We start from the raw sequence: 12,846 nt of genomic DNA on the forward strand, positions 1-12,846 counted from the left end.
AATACGTATGGGGTGATATCTCATTGTGTTTTTAACTTACGTTTCCCTAATAATTAGGGGTTTTGTAGTTTCAGCATTATGTTAGCATCTGTGATCTATTTGAGTTAATTTTGTAAAAGATGCGATGATTAAAACCCCTTGTTTCTCCATACAAATACTAGTTGTTCTCGGGGCGCCTGGGTGGCGCAGTCGGTTAAGCGTCCGACTTCAGCCAGGTCACGATCTCGTGGTCTGTGAGTTCGAGCCCCGCGTCGGGCTCTGAGCTGATGGCTCAGAGCCTGGAGCCTGCTTCCGATTCTGTGTCTCCCTCTCTCTCTGCCCCTCCCCCGTTCATGCTCTGTCTCTCTCTGTCTCAAAAATAAATAAATGTTAAAGAAAAATTTAAAAAAAAAACAAAAACAAACAAAACCCAAATACTAGTTGTTCTAGCATCATTTATTGAAATTATCTTTTCCCTCTATCGAGTTATCTTGACGCTATTGTTGAAACTCAATTAACTATAGATATGTGGATATTATTTGTGGATGCTATTTTATTCCATTAATCTATATGTGTCTGCTTTTTTTTAATTTTTTTTTTAATTTTTTTTTTCAACATTTATTTATTTTTGGGACAGAGAGAGACAGAGCATGAACGGGGGAGGGGCAGAGAGAGAGGGAGACACAGAATCGGAAACAGGCTCCAGGCTCTGAGCCATCAGCCCAGAGCCTGATGCGGGGCTCGAACTCGCGGACCGCGAGATCGTGACCTGGCTGAAGTCGGACGCTTAACCGACTGCGCCACCCAGGCGCCCCCCCGTGTATGCTTTTTAAAAAAAAATTTTTAACCTTTATTTATTTTTGAGAGAGAGGGAGACAGAGTGCGAGCAGGGGAGGAGCAGAGAGAGAGGGAGACACAGAATCTGAAACAGGGTCCAGTCTCTAAGCTGTCAGCACAGAGCCCAACATGGGGCTTGAACCTGGAAGCTGCGGGATCACGACCTAAGCCAAAGTCGGACGCTCAACCGACTGAGCCACCCAGGTGCCCCTCTCTTCTTTATACCACATTTTCTTGATTACCATAGCTTTATAGTAAGTCTTGAGATCAGCTAGTGTTAAGTTCTTCATTTTTTTTTCTGGCTATTCTAGAGCCTTTGCATTTCTACATAAACTTTGGAATCAGCTTTAAAGTTTATACCAAAAACACTTGTTAGAATATCAATTGAGATTGTATTGAACTTATAGATCAATTTGAGTAGAGCTGACATTTAGGCAATTTGAATTTTGGGATTTATAAACATGTATATCTTATCCACTTATGAATATCATTTAATTTTTCTGTAGGATGTTTGTAATTTTTAGTATACATATCTTACACAAAATTTGTTAAGTTTACCCTTCTTCTCAAAATAGAAAGTAAAAAACAATCACGGAGACTTAGTACCATCATAAGTGATTTTAAGTGTAGAGATTCTTCTCACATTCCCATTTTATTCTGTAGTTTGGCCAGAATGAAAGATGGCTGTCTTGGAGAAAGATGACAGATTAATCAACTAGTTACTCTATTTACAACAACTGTTCCATATATCGTCTTCATATTGGTATCTTATAAATGTTTTCTTTTTTCTATGTTAAAATATAGAAGATACTAAAAGTATTAGTTTTTCACTGAATCAATTAGTTCCTGGGGCTCTGGCCATTTCATAGGACATCATACACATTCGTTACATTGATGATAATATCAGTATGGTAGGTGCTTTAGATTACATGTACTTCTGACAACAGAGGGGTCTGACATCTCAGTAAGTTTTTTTGAATCCAGGAGTCTTGGGTGTGAAAAGGTAGATATCTTTGCAACAATGAACTCTTCAATGTTTAATGGGCCTGTTTACATTTTAGAGGCAATTTATTCCACATTTTGGAGTACTGCCCATTTTATTAACTGTATGACCTAAAAAGCTGGTAGTTTTGAGTAAGATCTGAGCAAGAGAATAGCTCCATTTGACCCAGACTGCGGTGCAAGCATCTCAAACTCTCAATTCTTGTGTAGGAGGGAATCTGATTTTGCTGAAAGTGCCTATGGAAGATCAGAATGCTATGGCAGGCAGTGATAAGAGAATTGAGGAGGAGACTCATACTTTTGATTTGAGAGGTAGCTGGGATTGAAATTTGGCTCACTTCACTTTCTGCTTAATGACTCCCCCATCACCAAGGAACCTGTCAGGAGCTTGCTTGGTCTGAGTTCATGCACAGTTCCTTCTGCCTTTCTCCTTCTGTTGGACAAGTTTATGATACATTCTATAAACTCATCAAGAGGTACTAGCATAATAGAGTGTCTCAATACTTGACAACCAAAGACCACCAAGAACACATATGATGTTGAACAAGTTGAGTTTAATGCTTGTTGCAGACAGAGAGGATGTACCACACAGGGAACTGTGGGACATTTATGTAAGAGGCAGTTAGAAAGGACTAAGAAATTGTTAACCGTGTTAGGTATTTTGGGGGAGAGTTGAAGACCATGGTATTTTGCTCAGGTTTGGATGTGATCAGGAAGCAAAGATAATTCTATGATTGGGTATCTTAAATCTTACCTATAAGTGGAAGGAATAAAATGAGGTTATATTTGTAACTGGTAAAGAAATAGTGGTCACTCATATTAGCCAGGTTAGGGAGATACTTGGTTATTTTTAATGGTTAGGGTAATATTTCATGCTTTTATCTGTTTTTAGATATAATTATGAAGTGATTTTTTTGTCCTAATCCATTGCAGTCAGAGTGGCCTTGGCCTTGTCTGATGTCGATGGTCTGTAAAATTATTCTTGCTCAACAGGAGAACCTAGCTGTTAGTGTCAGGTCTCACCAAAGTCTAGCTGATGGTTCCAGGCCAATCCTGTCTGTTGGGGGCTGTTTCTCTCTCTCTGAAGAGCCACTGTTCACAGCCTTAATCTCAATAACACCAGTCTATATTGGCTTTCTATCTCTCCTTGTCTCATTCTTCCAGGTTCTTCACTTGTAGCCCTTGGAATGGAAATCTGGTTCACTCCACTTAATCTTAGTCTGTACCCTTATTATTTTCCAGGCATAATAATTCAAACTAAGACACTCTTTAAGGGAAAAAATATTCTAAGAATTATTCTCCTGTTGGATGGGGGCAGTTCAGGGTTGATTGCTGGTAGTGGTTTTCTGTGATGCCATGTAAAAAGCATGCAGCATCTGTCAGGGCATGGTGACTGGGTAGGTGACAGACACCTACCACATCTACATCCTTCCAGATGCCTTGTTCTTACATAGGCCTCTAGAATGAAACTATAATCCTGAAAAAGAAAAAAGAAGATAGGTAAGGAAATTCTAATTTCACTAAGGGAAAAGTTAGAATAAACTAAGAGTATCATGTTTTGGCTAATATTATGTTTCTACCAGTGAAAAAGCTTAAGACAGAAAATAAGTTCAGTGATTAAGAAAATGAAGAAAATCCCAAATTTGTGGCTTGACAATTCAAATTTATAATTAGAAGTATTGACAGTGTTCAGATGAAGCATGATCTAAGAAAGAGGAAAGAGGAAACCCAGGTTATTTAAATTTTCTTATAGATACTTCTTCACATATGTAAAATTTTTCTACAACAAATATGTATTACTTTTGTACCCATGACTGGAATTAACTTGCACTATAATTTTTATTACTAAATGTATCCTAATAGAAATTATAACTGATGAAAACACTTAAATTTGTCTTGTTGATATATTCTCAGCAAATAATACCCTTTCATACTATGAAACTGAGAATTCTCAGTCTTTTTACAAACTCTTGAAAGTGAGAAACAGAATTCCTGCCTCTTGGCCATATATATCATTGGTAGTTGTAGAAGGAGCCCATGCTTATTTTTAAACAAATCTGTGATCACATAGATCACATGACATTAAGCAAGTGGCAGTTCAATGGCAATATCCTAAGTTATTGTGGGCAGATAGATACTTAAATAGGTCGAGCAGGAAATGTTATGACATTCACTTTTGTGGGCAGTGGGGGCAGGGAGAATCTATTGTCAGTTCTAACTTCAACCAGGAAATGTCTCTTTCTACCAAAAGAAGTGTCATTCTACCAATCCCCCTTTCCATTTTCACAGTCATGTGGAAAGCCAGGTTCATGCAGTGGATGAAGCAGAGGGGCCTGTCCACTGTGAGAGGACAGATTGATCATGGAGAAATGCTAGTGCTGCTATTGGGTGCAGGGCATATAGGCAGGACTCAGAACCTTCTCCTGTAATCAGCTAATGCAGACCCACCATCTAATGATTCAGAAAGTGAGCAAAGACTAAAATGGAGAGAAAGAGCACAAAGACCCCAAGACAGTGCATTAGAGTGGGACAAGAATAACAAGGGGTAGGATGCACAGAAAGGACCCAAATGACATCAGTACTAAACCCTCAGCTGGCACTAATAGTTTTCTGGAGGCCAGTACAACTGAGAAATTGTGAAGTATATGTACAGATTTGGAAGACACAAAATGAAGATTACAGTATATTACCAATATAATCAATATGATTAAAAAGATAAGCTGCAAATTGGGAAAATATTGGCCACAAAGCAGTTATTATTTCTTTCGAGCATGTGCCTGGTATTGTGCTGAAGAGTTTACAGGCCTTGGTATGTGTGATTCTCACAACACTTTGAGGTAGGTACTGTTATTTCCCTTATTTGGATACCTGATGTTCAGAAGCACAGAAAACTTACAGTCCTGAAGCAAACTGTTGGCAGGGCTAGATTCAGACTCCAGATGTCTGACTCCAGAGTCTGCATTCTTTTTTTTTTTTTTTTTTAATCTTTAGTGTGCATTTAGTTTTGAGAGAGACAGAGCGTGAGTGGGCAGAGAGAGGGGCAGACACAGAATCCGAAGCAGGTTCCAGGTTCTGAGCTGTCAGCACAGAGCCCGACACGGGGCTTGAACTCACAAACCGTGAGATCATGACCTGAGCCTAAGTCAGATGCTTAACCAACTGAGCCACCCAGGCGCCCCAGAGTCTGCATTCTTAATCACTGTGTAGACTGTCTTTTCAAACTCACCAAAGGTGATCATCAAATATTCTGTGAAGAGCAACTGGAAACCCATCATTATCTACAGCGTAGTCCTCAGAGTTTTGGGAGTATGGCTGAGTCGAGAAAATGTTAGAGTGCAGATTCAGCATCTTGTAATAGATTTTGTTGTTGTTATTTGCAAATTAGTAAGGTATGGAACATTTTCAGGTACTGATATTTGTGGATAACTGGGTCATATGAACAGCACCAAGTATTAAATGACAGGTTCGGATGCCTGGACTGAGCAGGAAGGCTAATTGAATTCTATCTTAGCAAGGTTCATTTCTCTCTCTGAGGAAACTACATTTCACACTTCCACAGCATGAAATGCTTCCATAGAGGTTCTTAATAGTTGACAAGTGTAGATCTAGATTTAAAGATCTAGATTTAGTTGTGCAGTGAGTAAATTTGTTTTGGAATCAAATAAATATCACTTAAATTTGGAAATAGATACATTTATGGAAGGTTATAAGGCAATAAAGTAAGCACCCAAAATATGAGAATGCTTTTTAAAATTTCATTTGAAAATCTGTTTGGAAACCAATGAATATTTTGCAGAAGTAGGAACATCTCTTGCATTTTTTTCTGAGTTCAATTTTTAATATTTAATTTTTTTTAGATCCACATATAAGTGAGGTCATATAGTATTTGTCTTTGTCTGGTTTCTTTCGCTTAGCATAATGACCTCAAAGTTCATCCATATTGTTGCAAATGGCAAGATTTCCTCCTTTTTTAAATATACAGCTGAATTATATATAGGTATATATATATATATATATATATATATATATGCCATTTTTAATTCTTTTATCCATTGACAGGCTCTTAGGTTGTTTTGGTGTCCTGGCTATTGTGTTTAGGGCATTAATAAAAATTCAGATGCAAATATCTTTTTGAGACAGTGATTTCATTTACTTCGGTTATGTACATAAAGTGGGATTGTTGGGTTATATGGTAGTTCTACTTTTAATTTTTTTAATGTTTATTTACTTTTTGAGAGAGAGGCAGACAGAGCACAAGTGGTGGAGGAGCAGAGAGAGAGGGAGGCACAGAATCCAAAGCAGGCTGTAAGCTCTGAGCTGTCATCACAGAGCCCAACGCAGGGCTTGAACTCATAAACCATGAGATCATGACCTGAGCCGAATGAAGTCAAACTCTTAACTGACTGAGCCACCCAGGCACCCCTACTTTTAATTTTTGAGGAACCTCCAAACTGTTTTTCCATAGTGGCTATGCCAATTTACATTCCCACCAACAATGCATAAGGGTTCCCTTTCCTTAACATTCTTGCCCACACTTTTTGATAATAGCCATCCTTACAGGTGTAAGATGATATCACTTGGTGATTTTGATTTTCATTGCCTGATAAGTAGTTATGTTAACCACCTTTTCATGTACCTGTTGGCCATCTGTATGTCTTCTTTGGAAAACTGTCTATTCACAGCTAACATCATATGAGATGGTGAAAAACTGAGAGCTTTTCCTCTAAGATGAGAAGACAAAGATGTCTACTCTCACCAGTTTTGTTCAATGCAGTACTAGAAGCCTTAGCCATAACAATCAGACAGGAAAAAGAAATAAGAGGCATCTATATTGGTAAGAAAGAAGTTAAACTGTCACTATTTGCAGATGACATGATACTATACATAAAAGAAAAAAAAGTCCCTAAGGATTCCACCAAAAAAAAATGTTAGAAGTCATAAATGAATTCAGTAAAGTTGCAGGATACAAAATTAATATCCAGAAAATCAGTAGCATTAATATCTACTAATTAAGTAGAAGAAAGACAAATTAAAAAAAAAACAATTCCATTTACAATTGCACCAAAAATAATAAAATATCTAGGAATAAACTTAACCAAAGAGGTGACAGATCTGTACTCTGAAAACTATATAAAACATTGATGAAAAAAATTAAAGATGACAGAAATGGAAAACATTCCATGCTTATAGATTGTAAGAACTGATAATTGTTAAAATGTCCATACTACCCAAAGCGATCTACAGATACAAAGCAATCCTTATCAAAATACCAACAGAATTTTTCACAGAACTAGAACAAAGAATACTAAAGTTTGAATGGAACCACAAAAGACCTTGAATAGCCAAAAACAATCTTGAGAAAGAACAAAACTGGAGGTATTTCAATTCCAGATTTCAAGATATACTTCAAAGCCATAGTAATCAAAACAGTATAGATATGTAGATCAATGGAGCAGAATAGCGAGTCCAGGGATACACCCACATTTATATGATCAATTATTCTGTGACAAAGTAAAGAAGAATATACATTGGGGAAAAGACAGTCTTTTTAATAAATGGTTCTGGAAAACTGGACAGCTACATGCAAAAGAATGAAATTGGACCACTTTCTTAAACCATACACAAAAATAAACTCAAAATGGATTAAAGACTTAAATGTGAAACCTGAAGCCATAAAACTCATAGGAGAGAATATAGGCAGTAACTTCTTTGACATTGGCCATAGCAACTTCTTTCTAGATATGTCTCCTCAAGCAAAGGAAACAAAAGCAAAAATAAACTATTGGGACTACATCAAAATAAAAAGGTTTTTCACAGCAAAGGAAGCCATCAACAATATATCTTCTGCATTTTTAATTGGTATATTCCTCTTTGGCTCAGCCTGAGGAATAAAAACCACAAAGTCAAGTTTTAATAGTTGGGGCTGAGGCATATCTTTCTTTCTGTGTGGAATAGATGGAAAAGAATAATACAAGATAAATAAACCTTTTCTAAGTAGATCTAACATAATAGATTTTATAAATGCTTAGGTTTGATTTTGAAATAAATTATTCTACCTGACCGCAGTGTTTTCATTGTAGATTAATATTAATATTTGACATACCAGATTATTAGATATTCATAGTAGTTGATTCCTAGGGCTATCATGGCTCATTCTTTTATTCAATGAATATTCATTGAAAGCCTTCGATAGGTCAAGCTCTCTTTTGGTTCTGGGAACAATATACTTGGTCACAAGATAGTCAAAGGTCCCTTCCCTTTTGGAGCAAACACTCTTATGGGGAAAATGAGACAGTATTTAAAATTTAAAGCTATATATATCAGATGGTGATATATTTTTTCCTCTGAAGGAAATAAAGCAAAGTTCCTTGATAGGGAGGGACCTGGAGCTCCTTTGGGGTAGCAGTCAGGGTAGACCCAAATGGTCAGCAGGAAGCACTGGTGCAAAATCAGTGAAAGAACATTCCAGGCAGGGGAACTGATAGAGCTGCCAGTTAAGAACTAAGAAGTAGGCTATTCGAGAAGGAGATAGTACAAATAGTAGACTGTTTTATCTAGGCAACATAACCAGGGGATTACCTAGCATCCCCTCTACTATTGGTTAGGTTACAATTCCATCCTTATAAGTGGATCAACTACACACTGTTTGGTAACACTGGTTTTTATTAACTATTCACAAAGATGGCAGAAATAACAAAATTGGCATTCTTGCATAGCAAACAAAAGACTAGTCTAGGAGTGACCTGGAGAAGCTTAGTAATATAAATGTGTCCAGTTTGATAGTTAATAGGTTAATTCTATTATCAGTTATGAGTTTGTAGTTAACCTTCTATTAAAACTCTGAAGGAGGAAGAATACAATGAAGATGACATAGAGCCCGGCTTCTTGTTAGAACATGTTACTGAGCAAACATGCTACCTAACACACAAGTTAAATGCTGTTTGTTGTTCATGGGGCTTTATTTGGAGGGTCACTCTTCTGGATGTTTTTTAATACACTGCATTCCAACAGCACTGGCCCAAGCCTGTTATTTCCACCTTATTGCTCACATGGTTTTTACTCTGGTGCTGGCGTGCATAAGTGTGGTTTTTTCTGTGGTTTTCTTACAGGTTCTGGAGAGTTACAAATTGTGCAAAAGGTCATAGGTCAGTTTATCTTTCCAGATATAGAACAAAGCAAAACTCTAAAATTCTGGTCTTAGTAAAGTAATCTTGTAAGTTTAATTTGCCTTTCCATGATTAAAAACAAAGAACAAGTAAACAAAAAAACTTAAAATCAGAGGTCATTAGCACAGAATAATAGTCTTGAGCCAATGGAGAAAACAAAGAACACACACACACACACACACACACACACACACACACACCATATACATACACATACAGTCTCTTGATTATGCCTGCTCCTCTTATCTCTCTTTATAGTATTTCTTTTTTTAATTTTTTAAATGTTTATTTTTGAGAGAGAGAGACAGAGCATGAGCAGGGGAGGGGTAGAGAGAGAGAGGAGACACAGAATCCAAAGCAGGCTCCAGGCTCTGAGCTATTAGCAGAGACCCTGAAGTGGGGCTCAAACTCACAAACCATGAGATCGTGATCTGGGCTGAAGTCGGCTGCTTAATGGACTGAGCCACCCAGGCACCTCTCTTTATAGTATTTCTTAGCTGTGCTTTTTTCCTAAAGGCTGAGAACATTTTGTGGTATTTTTGATGGGAGAAAGGATCACTAGGATCCTACACTATAGGTCTTCAATTCATAGGAACTGGTGGTAGAAGGGAAAGATAATTGAGTCATTGTGGTGAGGGAGCCAAAGGCAATCTGAGAACAAAGCACAAGTGAACACCCTGCACCCACCCCCTCCAGAAACCCATAGACTCAGTTTCCTGGGGCCCTAACATCACACTCCCCTCCATAATGATGTAGGGAACAAAGGCAAGAAGGAAATGGTAGATAAAATTAAATATCCTTATAACCTGCAGCCCTTTGACAAATACTTGGGATAGGCAGAGTATCACATTTCTCCAGGAACTCCCTACTGTCTTAATGCCTTAATGCCTTACTAGAGGAACAAACAACCTTAGCTTGACAATAGCTAGGCCTCCAGTCTCCTATGAGTCTTCTTTAGCGTTTGAAAGTCCTTTTGGAAACCTCCCTTTTGCCTTTACCTTCCCCAACTCCATAGTATATATTCAGTTACTCCTCACAACCCCAGTGCAGCTCTTTCTGCCCACAGGTCCTGTTCCTGTGCTTTAATACAATCTTTTTGCACCAAAGATGTCTCAAGAATTCTTTCTTGTCTGTCAGCTCTGGACTGCCACCACCACTCTAAAAACCACATCAGTTATAACTCAGCAAGGATAAGTGATCCAAGCTATAAATATACTGGTAATTCAAGAATATTTAGAAAGTTCTACTGATAAATTTAATTAACGGAGTATCGTAGTGGATGTAGTAAGTTGTTTCTTACCTCAAAATCTCCTTTTTAATATTTTAATATTTATTTAAGATTTTAGTGAAAGATGTTCTCCTTTTTGGGACTTCCTCTTCTTCCTTTTGTTTCTTTATCGTAAATTCTATCTTAGGGAGCAAAGTGAATCTTTGTTCTTTGTAACTGCAAAAGACTTGTTTTTAAAGAAAAAACTTATTAAGAAACAATAATTTCTGTTAATAAATTACAGAACTGGAAGATGTGTTGCTTAATTGTAGCCATCCTTAACCCTGGTTGCACATGGGACTCTTATAGACTCCTGCTTCTTAAAACTTACGTGCATGTGAATCATCTGGAGATCTTATTAAAATGCAGATTTTGATTAGGAAGTTCTGGGATGAGGCCTGAGATTCTGCATTTATAAGCCCCCAGGTGATGTTGATGCTGCTAGTCTGTGGACCACAATTTGAATAGCAAGGAGAGAGAGCTTTTAAAAATTGTTAATACAGAGGCCATGCCTAGAACAGATTCAGATTCATACTATACAATGTGGGATGCAGGAATTTTTTAATGCAGATAATCCACAGATTATCTAGAGTTTGGATGAGCTAGAAGGCAATGTCAGTTCTGACTGTGTATTAGAATCTTCTGCAAATCATTAATGATGAAATTTCTGAATCTCAATAGTTTTAAATGTTTATAGCCAATGATGATGTAAAAAAACCACTATTCTAGGGGTCATTACATTATGTCATTGTATTAAATTAATGAAACTGGGTGAGATTTTGGGTATGTGCATAATTTTAGGGGTAGCTGCTCATAATTATCCATTAATTTTTAAAGGAGCTGATAACCCTGAAAACATTATAATCCACTGACTTAAAAAAGTCTAAACTAGAGATGGATTATTATTATTTTTTTTTAAAGAATTTTTTTTAACATTTATTTATTTTTGAGACAGAGAGAGACAGAGCATGAACGGGGGAGGGTCAGAGAGAGGGAGACACAGCATCTGAAACAGGCTCCAGGCTCTGAGCTGTCAGCACAGAGCCTGACGCGGGGCTCGAACTCACAGACCGTGAGATCATGACCTGAGCCGAAGTCGGCCGCTTAACCAACTGAGCCACCCAGGCGCCCCAAGATGGATTATTTTTTATGAAAAGATCCTTTATAAAATGGTCACATAGTAATGTAAACTCCTGAGCTATTCTATAATGTTCAAATGTGATAGTACATCTAATCTTAAATACCATTGATTGTAAGATAACACAAATATGTAATGTGTCACTAAAATAATAATAAGAAGAAGAAATGCTCCTGATTAAACAATGATATAACACTTACCACAACATACATTCTAATTTCAAATAGGCTAAAAAGGTTTTAAACTATGCTATGGAATCAATGAAACATGCTGTTCAATTTTGGAAATTCTCTGTCCATAGAACTCTTCAGAAACACACAGATTATCTAAAGGGATTTCAGATTTGTATGTCTCACTCACTTATTTTTAATTATAATGCTACTATTATGGACAATATATAGTGAGGGTGAAATACCTTTCTAAGTCTGTATGTTACAAAAAATGGTAGAAATCAGCCTCCTCCATTCTATTCTATTATTTAAATTCAGTTTAATAAAGGTTTAAAGTTTAGCTTTTACAGACAGAAATTATTAGCATTTTATTAAATAATAACATTTGTAATATATATACATATATATTTGTAATATATACACATTTAATTAATATAATACATACAACACATATAATATTTGTAATATATATATACATATACACACATATATAAATATATAGACGCACATATAAACATATATACACACATATAAATAAATAATAAATATTTATTTAATATTTTATTAACTTATTAATTTTATACAAACATATATACAAACATATAAATAAATAATAAATAAATATTTATTTACATATATATGTGCACACACAATTGCATTTCCTAATTTATAAGCTATAATAGCAACTAGAATAAAATAAAACACACTACTTAGAAGATATTTTACACATGTACTTACATTCTTCCTGCAGTCTGGACCTGTCTCTTTTTTAATATTAGGGATGACAGCTGAGTAGATCTGAATTTCAAAAGTTGTCCACTAGCACCTAGAGGGAGGACCTAACTGGAATATAGAGAAGCTTTTGACTAAGAGGTCAGAATTTGTAAGGCTTCAAGATCAAAACCAGCAGGTTTTATATCTAAAATAGAATTATAATGATTTGCAAAGTTTGTTAACAAAGTTTCAAATATTTTGTAAGTAGAAAATCTTGTCAATTTGAATAGATAAAAAATCATGAAGAAAACTTTGAAAATTTATAACTAAGAAGATGCTGAAAATGCTTGATTTAATCTCTGCTTTTGATTTCCAAAGAAGTTTTGAGGAGTATATACAGTGTGAAATAAAGTATTCTGTATTTTAAAACAAAAATATATCCTTTCTATTTACAATGTTGTTCATTTTAGAGGAGTACCTCCAAGATTATGTAGTTGTCTTCTCAAGAGAATCCATTGAAATTTACTGAATGAAACAGTTTAACAAAATGACTGGCTACAAAATCAATATCTT

At 36.1% G+C, this 12,846-nt stretch overlaps 1 pseudogene; it reads right to left on the bottom strand.

The window, feature by feature from the left end:
* LOC122490545 overlaps nucleotides 1-5,166 on the bottom strand; it is a 45,446-nt pseudogene extending 40,280 nt beyond the window's left edge.
* Between the last annotated feature and the right edge of the window lie 7,680 nt (nucleotides 5,167-12,846).

Source organism: Prionailurus bengalensis, chromosome B2 (genome assembly GCF_016509475.1).
Source record: "Prionailurus bengalensis isolate Pbe53 chromosome B2, Fcat_Pben_1.1_paternal_pri, whole genome shotgun sequence".
Lineage (NCBI taxonomy): Eukaryota > Metazoa > Chordata > Mammalia > Carnivora > Felidae > Prionailurus > Prionailurus bengalensis.